The sequence below is a fragment of the Suricata suricatta genome, chromosome 12, assembly GCF_006229205.1.
Source record: "Suricata suricatta isolate VVHF042 chromosome 12, meerkat_22Aug2017_6uvM2_HiC, whole genome shotgun sequence".
Taxonomy (NCBI): domain Eukaryota; kingdom Metazoa; phylum Chordata; class Mammalia; order Carnivora; family Herpestidae; genus Suricata; species Suricata suricatta.
Window position 1 is genome coordinate 61,901,052 of NC_043711.1, and position 12,477 is coordinate 61,913,528.

General features: G+C 49.3%; 1 long non-coding RNA gene across 1 annotated transcript; it reads left to right on the top strand.

Annotated features, from left to right (window-relative positions):
• Window positions 1–281: 281 nt before the first annotated feature.
• On the top strand, window positions 282–10,849 carry LOC115275365. The gene is made up of 2 exons (XR_003901509.1): window positions 282–557; window positions 10,550–10,849. It is a non-coding gene; the product is annotated as an uncharacterized LOC115275365 (long non-coding RNA).
• The last annotated feature ends 1,628 nt before the right edge of the window (window positions 10,850–12,477 follow it).

The following is a 12,477-nucleotide window of genomic DNA, read 5'->3' on the forward strand; positions in this document are numbered from 1 at the left end:
ATGAAGATGCACAGATTCGGTCAAATTCACCCTCCGGAAAAACTGCAAATTAAGGTGCTGCTGATTGATCTGCTGCTGGTTGTCTTAATCATCGTGATCAAAATCCAAATATTAAGAAAAAGGGCCTGGAGGGATGCCTTTGGGCTTTTGACAAACCCTCGACCAAACTCGGAAGCCCAGCTTGCGCTTTCCTGATCTTTTTCCAGGCAAGAGACCCCATCAGCCCGCGTGGGGTTCGCAGTGTTCCTTCGAGAGTGCTTCGACACCCCCCATCCCCCAAACCCAGACACACCCCGACCCCGCGAAGGGATCTGGGCTGTCAAAACACGCAGCGGCGTGCTGAGTCCCAGTAACTCGCATGACGATTAATGAGCGGCTTGATAATTTAATATCGCGTGTGATTAAATTATAAGGCGTGGGGGAGGGGAGCTCTGAGCTCCCTCGTCCGCCAGGGCCGACGCCACCAAGCCTGGCGGTCTCCGCTGAGTGCGAACCTCGCTCTCCCTTCGCTCAGTGCCTGGCAGGCTCGGCAAGCAGCGGGTCCGCGCCTTCCCAAGGTCAGTGGGCCTCGGGAGGGGAGAGCGGCGGGGTAGGGGGTTGGGGGTGGGGGATGGGTGACTCGAAGAGCCGAAGGGGGAGGTGCTGGCACCAGGCTGCGCGGGTCTGAGCCGATGAGGTGGGTGAGCGGCAGGCTGTTCCCCTGGCAAAGGCGCGGAGGGGCCGGACGATGGCCTCAAGGAAGGGAATATCTCTTTCTGAAATCCCCTGTCCCTCTGCCACAGCGGTTTCGGGAGTCCCTGGGACCCCCGAAACCCCTGGGAAGAGGGGGCGCGGGGCCTGGTCCAGATGGGTTTCCGCCCGGTCCCCGCCCCACGCGCCTGGACTTGGAGAGGGTTTCTCTGCCGGCGAGGAGGCGGCGGCCGGGTTGAGCCCGCAAAGCCCCTTCTCTCCAGCCGCGTACCCCAGTCCTGTCCGGTGCCAGGCGGTGTCCACGCCAGCCTAGGGTTCAGGCACATCCGGAAGGAAAGAGGGAGTATAAAACCACGCAAGAGCCTGAAGCCTCTGGAAAGCGGACAGACGCTGACAGTCTCTGGGGTTCCCAGCTTGATTTATTGGGGAGGAGGTGCGGGAATCCTCTCTAAGCCCCTTTGAGGTTACTGGAGGGACTCCTCGCTGTCAGTCTCAAAGAATCGTGGGCAGGCTCGGGCGTGGCCACCCCTTCCACTGGAAGTGTGAGCGCAGGTTTGGACGCGAACGCCCGGCGCAGGCCCGCGTGGGTAAAGGGGTCGCTGACCGCACAGTCCTCGAAGCCCTGGCGCAGCTCCTGCGCGAGAGAGGTAGGCGGCTGCCCTTGCATCAAGGCAGAGCGCCTAGTCTGAGCAGAGGGCGGCAGTATTGGAGGGGGAGCCCGAGGAGCCCTTCAGTGGGCCAGAGAGAGCGTTGCCTCTTCGTGGTCTCTTAGAAGGGCTTCACGTTCATCACAGGGAGGGCAGGCCTTCGAGAGGCGAGGATGTCTTCAGAAGACCCCAGGAAACCACCCCGGGCTGTTCAGACGCGGAGCAGGAGGGTGAGAAAAGAAAACGCCCGATCAGGGCTCCGGAGGGTGGGGTGTCCAAGCTCAGCTCTGGGCCAGCAGGAGGACCGGTGCTGGCTGAATTTTCAGACAGGTAATGAATCCTAGAGGGGGTGCCGCAGGCTGAACCCAGGCTACCTGCTGCCCTTCAACTAGAGGCCCGAAGGAGCTCCAGGAATGGCGCATCTGGTGTCGGGTGTTTTGGGCTCCAGGTGCGATGGCAGACCGTCCCTCCGAGGTGCGGTGGCAGATCCTCTCTCTGAGGAAGAGATAGAAGCTTCCTAGGCCGGGTTCCTCGGATATGCAGGAATCACCATCTTCTTTGGCTTCTTTAAAAATTTGGAAGTAGTGCCAAGCAGACAGGGATATCACTTACAACCACATGGACTTGTAAACAAAGGCCACAGTACTGGGAGTGTGTGTGTGTGTGTGGGTGTGTGTGTGTGTGTGTGTGTGTATTCAAAGCATCCAAAGAGACTATGAAAATGAGCCTGCCTAGCTAGAGCAGAAACAAATCACAAATTTGTTCTAGGAGGCTTACCCCAAAATATCTCAAATTAACAGCGGGTGTAGGTAGGCTGTACCTACAAACCCAGGATATTCAGAACACACAAAATACTCCTTAGGAAGAAAGTTTGAAGGGTGCAGAGGGGTGGAGCGGAGGAAACACACCCAGAAGCCTTCTCTCATCCTTGGCCTGCATGTGTCTTTGGAAGTGCGTTTACCAGGGGTGGCTTTGTTCCAGTGGAACTCCACTCTGTCCAGCCCCTCCAGGCCCGCAGGTTCTAAGGAGGAGACCACCCCATCAAGGTGCCTGAAAACTAAGTAAAAAGGTTTCATAGGCAAGAATGCTGCCTGCGACTGCCTCTGTACCTGGGGGTAGTTCTGCAGAGAGGTAGCCCAGGACATCACCAGTGTGCACGCTGGCACTGGACCCCAGCGCTGACATGCCAGAAAGCCCAACTGGAGATTACTACAGATGGCCACTTTTATCCCTGTTCTTAAAACATTCCTGAAGTTTGCTCCTCCTCCGTGCCTCTGTCAGATACAAACTGCACCACTTTATCTGGTTTCCACCTAAAACAGTGGCTGGGCCCACGGAGGACAATTTGAAAGCAGAGGGCTAACTTCTTCCTTCCTCCAAAAGTTGCCAATTATGGTGTAAATAACAGACCCCTCATGGACACAATACCTTTCCCCGGAATTAAATTTGGGTTCCAGAAATGGGACTGGGAAAGTCCTAGACAGAAATGTGCCCTTGGAAGGAGGGACCCCGAGTTCACAATATTAATGTGTTGTGATGAGGGGCGCCAAGCTAGGTTTTATTTCCCAGATTATTGTCCATCTGAGTCTGACTAAACAGAGCCAGGATACAGTGAGGGCGCTGGACATCTTCAGTTTCTAACGACTCACAAAGTTGCAACAGGAGGAAGAGTTAGTTTTTCACCCGCAAGATCACTCCTGTCTAACGATGTCGGACATCTGCAAAATGACTTCGAAACCGGTAGCTCGTTGGGTGGCATTGTTCACTCAACCTGCCGGGACTCGAGCGCTGCTGCCTTTCCCCTGCCTCCCGAGGGCGAGTTCGCGCATTGATTTCACCCCTCGCTCTCAGCCCTGCTGCCGAACACCATTTAGGCCAAGATCGGGTATAATGGGAAACACTATCAGCAGACAATTACCCTTTCAGAGGATTCACTTCTCCTCACAGACACTGTTATTTGAGAAATAGGATCATTTGATTTCATATTGCACTAAATAACACCCAGCCGGTTCAAATTGCCAGCTTCTTAAAAACCGCCCATTGGAATAAATTGCGGCGGCCTCTTTTGCTTTTCAGGGCAATATGATGGGCACCGGGCAGAACTTGTAAAAATAACTACAAAGCCAGCCCTGAGTTGTCGCTATTGGTGAGAACAGCTCTGCCACCCCGCAGGCAAAGGCATTTAGCCATCCGACTTCCTGCCACCGCCCCCCTCCGCCCGCCAATTTAGCAATGGTTCATCCACCTGGCTTTGGGATTAAAATGCACAGCCCTAGACGCTCAGAGAAAACGCTTCGGGACACATCGCGAGTTAGGGACGAGCAGAGAGAGTGATGGGCGGGTGCGAAAGGCACGGATTTGCTTGGGTGCCGCCGAGCTGCCTGCAGGGCTTTGATTGGGGGACAGCCGAGGGCCTGGGGTTCGCAGCTGGGGTGTGCGCTCTCCAGTTTCGCGGATCTTGGGTTCCCACCTGGGGCATGACACCGCCGCCGGCCCTGTTCACCCGCGCGCGCCTCAGACCTGCCAGCCACCGCGACCCCCTCTGACCTCAGCACCCTAGCCAAGTCGGGAGCTGTGGCTCTCGGGTCCGAGTTGGGACGGAAAGAGAAGGAAGCCTCACTGTGGCTTCAGCAAGGAATCCAGAGGGACAGAAAGAGGGCGAAGGAGAGAGGGAGAGGGACGAGCTCGAGTTCGCTGCACGCCCGCCGCCAGAGACATTTCAGAAAGAATTAAGCTTTTTGAAATTGGCCACGAGCTGCGGTTTAATAGACACTCTGTTCAACGGGCTGACAATTGTTCAGCTCGATGGGGGCGATCCATCCCCCCTTACTTTTATGTAAAACAAGATTTGATTCCTTGGCGCTTGTTTCATTCGTACCAAGGAGATGGGTGAATTTAAAGCGGCCGGGGCCTTGGCGAATCTATCCTTTGAAGTCTTTATTACATTTGTGTTAATATGCTTCACGAAGGCCGAATTAGATTCGCTCTCCCTCAGGTAAATTGAAGGTCGCATCCCGGAAAAATGATCTGTGCACCCGGGTTCGAGGCATGAGCTGGATTCCGAGCCCCAGAGGGAGTTTGTCTGGGTCTTTGGGGACTGGGTGGGAGCGTTTTCCCTTCCCGGGCACTGGGAGGAGCCAGGGAGCAGGGGTTTGTGGACTTGGCGTCCAGAGGGAAGGTTACAGGCGCGTCGAGTGAGAAACTAGATTCCTTTTGCTGAGTTTGGCGCAGACCTCAGCTCCGGGGCAGTGTCGGGGGTTGAGGAGAAGGCGCGGTGCCCGCCCTAGATGGAGTGATGGGGCTCTGAGCGTGCCTGCACCCTCCACTTGGCCTTGCCCTGCCGAGCACGAGCTGCGCTACGCCTTAGCGTTTTGTCCCTTCACTCTTTCCCCCAGCAAATAAAAGCACGGTCCACGAGCACCAAGTGTGCGCGTCCAAACCAACCCAGGGTCAGGTTGTGCCCCTCGGGACTTTGAAGCTGCCTTCCGGGGCTGGGAGGAGGCTGCGGTGCCCAGTTTCCCACGCCGCCAGCGCTGGCCCGCGCCCTTCAGATCCAAGGTAGGCCTTGGGCTGTCCCCTCAAGCCCAGGGAGAGTCCTGGCGCCTGCCATCCAGGTCCCTACCCCAGGGCCCTGGCGTCACCACCCAGCGCCTCTCTTTGCCCCAGCCCCCCGCACTCAGGGCGTTCTCTCCCAACTTTCCTTAGCTTCCCTGTGGGGGCGCAAGCAAGGAACCCTTTTCTTGTCAAACGCCAAGCCTAAAGGCCACCACTTTTCGAGGAGCAGGAAAAGAGTGATCTAACTCGGGAGAGCCATTCGACCGGCTCCAATCTTCTCTGCAGGCAAGAATAGAACCGCAGTATTGCGGGTGGAATCGCCGGCCATTGCGACACTGACCCGGAGGCCAGAGCCCTAGAGCAGGCAGAGGCTGCTGGCGCGGCTGGCTGCGCCCCTGGGGTCCCGGAACTGGACCTCAGAACCTCGCGGGTGGGCCTTTCCCTCCGCACGCCACCTCTTTCTCTCTCTGACCAGAGCCGGGCAGCGCGTTCAAAATCGGCCTCCTGCACTGGGTGGGGAGCCTTGTGTCCGCCCGGTCCGGCCTGGGAGCACGAGGTGAGGGCGGCGAGAACCAGTTACCGCAGCTCCCGCGTGCTTCGGCCTCGGCCTCGGGCTGTGGCTAGGGTGTCCTCCCCTGTGCTCACTATTCCCGCCCCCACCTCTGATCTCCTCTCGGCAGTGCGGGCCCCCGCGCCACCCTCCCTCGCCTCCTCTCCCTCTACGTCGCCTAGTTTACCAGCGCGTTTTGTTCTCTTGTCGGATTCCCGGCCGAGGAGCAGTTACCGTGCTCTCCTCCGATGGACGCTAATCAAGTAATTTCCCCATCCCAGCCCCATCAAATTGCTCTTTAGCTGTTGAACCGCGGAGTTTTGCTCGCCTTTTCACATGCTAATCACACCCATTCAGCGGCTCTCGGTGGGGCTGTTTGTCGCGGGATAAATCTCCTTGTTTGCCGGCTGCATGATTAATTGATATTGTTGTCTGGCTTTTGTGGGGGCCGTGCGGAGCTGAAAGGCGGCGCGTCGTGACTGCGCCGGGGGCCGCTGGCGACATCATCGGGCTGCCGAGGTCCCGGCGAGGTCGAGCCGGGGCTGATGACATTATGCGCCCGATTTGGTTTTCCTTATTAAAAAAATGATGAAAGACTCAGAGACCCCAGTTTTACAACCCACCACCGGGGCGTAGAAACCGCACAGAATTTAATCCACAAGCTCAGACAAAGCCTGAGTGTTTGCTCAATTCTGAGAAAAGAGTGGATGTCACTTCTCCAAGCAGGAGACCATTAAATCCCATTTCGGCCTACCCGGGATTTCCGTAGGAGTTGAATTTGAGCTCACAGCGTTGTGGATTTTTGTTTTCAAACAAAGAATAATTTTGGGGGGAGGGAAAGGGGTGACTGTAAAGACGGATTAAAACACTTAAAAGATAGGTAAAGGGAATCCCGAGCGCAGAAGGAGACCTTACAGGTTGCTGTCGAGGAAAGCAGCGCAAAGGCTCTTCCAAGTCTGACCCTGGTTTGCCAAACCCCCGGTGTTTAGACCGAATCGCGGTCTACAAAGCAGTCCGGCGCTAAGGCTCAACTCTCGGGATCACTAAGGTCCGAGACCGCCTGCCTTCAGGCCAATATATTATTTGCTATCTGGGTCCCTGCTCATTGCTGTAGTTTTCCGCCTTCCGCAGGTGTACAGTCAAACCCACAAATTCCTCCGCGCTCCATACCCCTCCCGCCTTCTCCCCTGCCTCTTGGGGCTTTATCCTCTACGGACATCGCTGAAAACTTGGAGGCTCAATTAAATAATTCCAGTTACGCGGTGCTCCTACCGCCTGCTTATTGCAAATATTTCCTTTTTCGAGTTCCTAAAAAAAAAAAAAGCAAAGGGAAGAAAAGAAACTGTCGCCTTCGCTTTCACTGCGCGCGGGGTAATTGATAGGCGCCATCCGAGGTCAGAATTTGCATAAGAATTAAGAGCAGTAAATTAATTTAATATTCCATGCACATCTCCAATTATTCCTGGAGACCTTTGTCTCCGCGGCTGCCAGAGAGGGGATTCAGCTGCTCTTCAGCCAAACAACATCTGTGCGGTTAATAATTTGATAAACAGCTCATACAAATAGTTTCTGAATTATCTGGCAGCCCAATGACTATTCAGTTTGGAAACGTTTTGGCAGGGTCTCCCAGCGTCCTCCGAAGGCCTCAGGCGCCCGCCCAGACAAATGTCTTCTTATCTTTTAAACATCAGCAGACGACAATGTGTACAATAAGTCATTATCATTAAGTAATAACCCTACCCTTTTAAAAGAAAGAAAGAAAGAAAAACGCCTGGGTCATCAAGGTGTAGGCAGGTCTTGTATCAAAGACCCTGAGATTAATACTGCTGGGGAGGGGTACTGAGTGAAGAACTGCCTGGAGGGAAGAAGACTTGGGTGTTGTGGAGGGGTTGAGGTGGGGGGCTTCTTTCTTTAATATCTGGATTGAAATTGACTGACTGCACTTATGTATGCAAATATCTACTGGAAGGGGAATGTGGTAGGTGGGTGAGAGGGAGATCAACTTTTCAATGGATTGCCTCTTGTACCTTTCAATTTTCCCCTACATACCGGTATTATTTATTCCAAAAATAAATACATAAAAGACAAATTGAATTAACAGAAGGCAGAGGTGAATTATTTTGGCTGCTAGAGTCCTCACCTGACTTTGCCCCATGCTTCCTCCTGACCACACTTCCTCCTTCCTACCTTCACCCCCAACTAGTGCCTCCTACCCCTATCCTGATAGCAATTTCCCACAAAGCACAAGTATGTCACCCTAAACGTTGAGTTGGCCAGTTTGGAAGGAAACACTTGTACAATGATGCCATACTGTTGTCAAAACAGACCTGAATTTAGATACTTTTCCCTTCCTATTCCTGTCTCTACACAGAAGATTTCATGGCTGTGATTATGTTCCTTTATCTTTCTGCTACCCATAGCAGAGCCCTGTTCCTGATATTAAGTCTGGAAAAAAAGCCATTTGATCTTGAATGAGACTGCTCTAATTTTTGCTACCTGTGCATTGCAGCTCTTTTGACTAGTTTGTGTTTACCCTGGAATTGTTCTGCACTGACTTCACCACAACAGGATGTTCGACTGGGATCCTTATCTCTGTCTATACATTCCTCCATGTTTGATGTATACACCTCACCCATTCAATATTTTTTCTATTTCCTACACTGCTAACAATCTAAGTACTTGAAGCCACTGAAAACTACCCCGAATTTCTGAGTAGTGTCTAAGCAGTAAAAGCAGTAATATGATTGAGCTTTGTCCTTGTACTCTAATGAGCCTGGGGTAGCACTGGCTTTAAACACAAGCAAGCCCTTCAGACTATAGGTCTAAATATACGACTTTACAATGAATACAATGCTTGCCTGGCTCAATTGGAGAATTACTTTTCCAGAAAACAAGTCATTGTGTCACAAGAAAATGACAATAGCATTTCAACCAAACACATTCATTTCTATTTTTTTTTTAACATTTTCTCTTGCATTTCATTAGGTTCCTTCCCCCCCCCCCCCAACTCCTGGGCCTTGCAGGTTTTAAAAGCATACAAATTGTCTTTGTTATTTATGATTAGGGGTCTGTGTCTGCATCTTTTTATTAATTTCTGACTTTGATTCAGACTTCCAGTCAGTGGAGTGATTTGAAAACATTTCTTTTCTTAAATGGAACATTATCAATTCAATTGGGAACCATTCTAAACACCAACATATTCAGTTTCTTAATCTGCAGCTCTGATGTTACTCATTTTTATGCACACAACCTATCCCCTTTGGCGTTAGTTTGTTTCTGCTTGATATTTATCTTCTTTACATTTGTTTGACTATTTTTCAAGGCAGTATATGGGCAGAAAATGGCTATTAAACAAGAAGACAGGGAACTCTGATTATATTTTGACTATGTAAGTCAAGTCATAGTACATTGCAATTTTGTGGGTATTTTTCTTTCCTTTTTTTTTTTTTTTTAAACTAATGAGCACTCTCCAGAAAAGCCTTCTGGATACCATTAAAGTTGATGAGTTTGGAAGGATTATCCTGATAAATGCTTGGCTACTTGGTGATTAGACACATATTTTCAGCACAGTTTCCTAAATGAGATGGAGATCTGCATTTGGAGGGAGGTTTGCTGAACATAACTGGAAATTGTTGGAAAAAAATCTAGAGTAGCACTTTACTTTGTAGAGTTCAAATCAAAGGTAACTGCTACTCATGTATACTTGCAGTAAAAATATTGGAAATACAGAATTAAGTGATATTCAGTAATTTAAACAACACATGCCCTGTTTATTTCCAACTTAATTATAAAAGAAATAAGCTTTCTCTCTTGTGAAAAGCTACAGAATGGACAAGGGACAGAATAATGATTTTAAAAAGTGCTATCTTCATCAAGGATAAAAGACTTTAAAAAATTTTTTTCAATGTTTTATTTATTTTTGAGAGAGCGTGAGCGTGGGAGGGTCAGAGAGAGAGGGAGACACAGAATCTGAAGACAGTCTCCAGGCTCTGAGCTAGCGGTCAGCACAGAGCCCAACACGGGGCTTGAACCTATGAACCATTAGATCATGACCTGAACCAAGAAGTCAGATGCTTAACTGACTGAGCCACCTAGGCACCCCAAGACTTTTTTTTTAATTTGAGGGAAAAGAACAGTGTAGAGCCATTAAAGAAATTCTCCCAATAAACAAGTTCTTGCAATTATTTGAAAGAATGAGTGATTCTGATTGCTCTTTAAAAAAATTGCAATTTCTACATATGTGGCCAACTTAAACCCAAATCTACTACAAAACTGAATTTGAAAAATATAGGTTAGCATGTAAAAGTTAGGAACAGAATTCACTTAGGTAAACCTGTCTCCTCTCATTTTCTTCTATTTTAATACTCGAATGAGCTGTGCTGGGTGCTGATACTGGGTTCAACACTTATCAGCCTATGAATAATTGCAAGCCACAGAAACAAGTCCAGATTCCTCACCGATGCCCGCAAAATGTCTCTCTGATCATCATGGATGTCAGCCTGCCCCATTGTTCTTTCCCTCCACTCCCACCAGGAGTCATGATTACAATCCACAGGTTGAGTTTCACCTACTCCAGGTGCGCCCTTCACACCATTGTCACTATAGATTTGTATGGGTTTTCAGACACTGCTCTGGGGTATGACAGTGAAGTAAAGTTGAAGAAGAGGGCAGTTATTACTATTATTTTTAAATGTGCCCCAAGGGCTATATGGGCTAAGTGTGAGTCTAGCTGACTCTGTTTAAAAGAGAGGGTCATGGACTGTGGGGACTATGGACTCCTTGGGCCATTGGCTTTAGCCAGAAAGTTCAGTCCAGCATCCTAGCATAGACTGAATTTAAGAGGGGTTCCAAGGACTTACTCTGCTTTGCTGACTCTGTGAAGAAAGGAGATGGATCCTGAAGAATATCAGACTCCTAAACATGACATTTGAGACCTGTCACAGTCTGGTTGGAATCAACATAGGGGTAGAAGGAAAAAAATGGTGGGCAGAAGGCTTATAGTTCTCTCTGTCCACTAACTGGCTGTAGGCACTTGGGCAATCACCTAATCTCCCTGGGTCAGGGATCTTGTCTGCCACTTCTCATCAATTTATTCTCTTCTTGCTAGGCACATGAATGCCCAGCTGGACTACATTTCCCAGCCTCCCTTGCAGTTGTGTAAACCTTCATGACTAAGTTTTCACCAGTGGAATGCAAGCAGAAGTGACGGGAGTAATTGTCATCTCATACTTGCACCTTCCTGTTCCTTTTTGCTGTCTGAGAATGATGCTAATGGAAGCCATGGATGGAGGATAACAAAACTTGCCCAATGGCCTGGGTTCACAAAATGATTCCCTAGAGCAGAGTCTTGTACTTTCACCCTGAACTGTTATATGGAGAGAAATAAATGCCTATTTTGTTTGAAAAACTGCATGTTTGGTTTACTTTGTCACAGCACTTACCCAAAGTAATCCACATCCTGGTTTTCTTTTTCTTTTTCTTTCTTTCTTTTTAAATGCTTATTTATTTATTTTTGAGAGATAAGAGAGCACAAGCTGGAGAGGGACAGAGAGAGGGAGAGAGAGACTCCCAAGCAAGCTCCATGCTGACAGCACAGAGCCCGACATGGTGCTTTGAACTCTTAACCCAGTGAGCCACCCAGGGGCCCCAGACTTTATTTTTCTTAACTGTAAAATGAAAGTATCTTAGTTTGGGTTTCCCCCAAAGCAAGAAGTTTTTTGGGAAGTGCTCTGAGGAAATGCCAGCTGAGGAGTGAGGTTGACAGACAAGAAAAGGAAGGCAGCCATTAAAGTGCACTTTAAAAAGGCACCTGGGTGGCTCAATCAGTTAAGCATCTCACTTCAGCTCAGGTCATGATCTCGCACTTTAAAGCAAATTACCATTGTGGGCAACTGTGATTTAATTCTACCCAGGTGACTCTAAGGGAAGTAGTATAGAACATCTGCCTTAGAGTAAGTCCACCTGAGTCAAAGTATTTATACACCAACTCCCATCAATCATTAGCTGAGGGTTACTTTTCACTGGCAATATTTCCACAGCACTTCTGACCTGTTTCATAGGCAAAGTAGCCTTCAGGGACTTAAAGTACTCAGGTAATGTACCACATATGCTGGTGGTTGGATATTGCACTGGTAGGCACTGAAATTTAAGAACAAAGGTCTACTGATAGGAAGGACACTGACCTCATCTGCTACAGAGGGCATTGGTGAATAGTCTTGAAGCTCCCCTTCCTACATTGAAGTTATCTGGCCTCAATTTATCAATCTGTTCTTCTAGTTGCTAGTCTGAAATGCCTGCTCTAGCTGGATTAGTTTACCTGATTTAGCTCTCCCCAAATACCATAAGAATTCATTTTTTTATTTGTGCCATCCTTTCATGGGCAAAGTATCACTGGTGTTCTTCCCTTTATCTTCAGCACTTAACCAACCACTCTAGAACTTAGTATCTTAAAACTACAACAATTTGTTATCTTTCACAGTTCCATGAGTCAGTAATTGGGGCAGGATCTGCTAGGCACTTCTCCTCAGCTTATTCACCTGGAACCACCAGGATGGCCTCTTATCTTCAAGGACATCTTTTTGTGTGGCTGTGCATCATTCAGTAGCCCAGCAAGGACCTCCCTGCAGGACAGCAGCTGGGCTCCACAAGGAAAGAAGTAGAAGCTGCTAGTGCTTTGAAGGCCTGTGCAGCCAGAAGTCTCAAAATGTCATTCCCATTTTATTCTATTGGTTAGAGCAGATCACAAAGTCTGACCACTCAAGGGGGGCAATAGGCTCCTCCTCTTGGTGGGAGGAGCTGCATATGCCTGAAGCAACAAAATACAGTGGCCATATTTGTATACTGTCCACCATGCCTACCCACCCCTTTTGCACTTATTAAAATTCAAATCCCTAAGACATACTTCTGTCCTAGCTCATATACACTTTGCTGTTATTGTAGGCCACTGGGGTCTTCTAGCCCTATCTGAACTCCGTAGGTGTTTCTTATCACACACACCTCTAATTTTGTTTTTAGGTCATTTATTGTCCTATAACA